The following is a 780-nucleotide window of genomic DNA, read 5'->3' as shown; positions in this document are numbered from 1 at the left end:
TCCTTCCTTCCTTCCTTCCTTCCTTCCTTCCTTCCTTCCTTCCTTCCTTCCTTCCTTCCTTCCTTCCTTCCTCTTTTCTTTCTCTTCCTTCTCAAGTTCTTTAAGTTCTGGGGTACATGCGCAGAATGTGGAGGTTTGATACATAGGTACACATGTGCTATGGTGGTTTGCTGCACCCATCAACCTGTCATCTACATTAGGTATTTCTCCTAATGCTATCCCTCCCGTAGCCCCCGACTCCCCAATAGGCCCTGGTGTATGATGTTCCCCTCACTGTGTCCATGTGTTCTCATTGTTCAACTCCCATTTGTGTGTGAGAACATGTGGTGTTTGGTTTTCTGCTCTTGTGTTAGTTTGCTGAGAATGATAGTTTCCAGCTTCATCCATGCCCCTACAAAAGACATGAACTCATCCTTTTTTATGGCTGCATAGTATTCCATGGTGTATATGTGCCACATTTTCATTATCCAGTCTATCAGCAATGGATATTTGGGTTGGTTCCAAGTCTTTGCTATTGTGAATAGCATCCGTGGTGTATATGTGCCACATTTTCGTTATCCAGTCTATGGACATTTGATGAACATTTGAGTTGGTTCCAAGTTTTTGCTATTGTGAATAGTGCCACAATAAATATACGGGTGCACGTGCCTTTATAGTAGAATTATTTGCAATCCTTTGGGTATAGACTCAGTAATGGGATTGCTGGGTCAAATGGTATTTCTAGTTCTAGATCCTTGAGGAATCGCCACACTGTCTTCCACAATGGTTGAACTAGTTTAC

This window comes from Mandrillus leucophaeus, unplaced genomic scaffold (genome assembly GCF_000951045.1).
Source record: "Mandrillus leucophaeus isolate KB7577 unplaced genomic scaffold, Mleu.le_1.0 Scaffold804, whole genome shotgun sequence".
NCBI classification, from domain to species: Eukaryota; Metazoa; Chordata; class Mammalia; order Primates; family Cercopithecidae; genus Mandrillus; species Mandrillus leucophaeus.
This window is presented reverse-complemented; position numbering follows the sequence as displayed.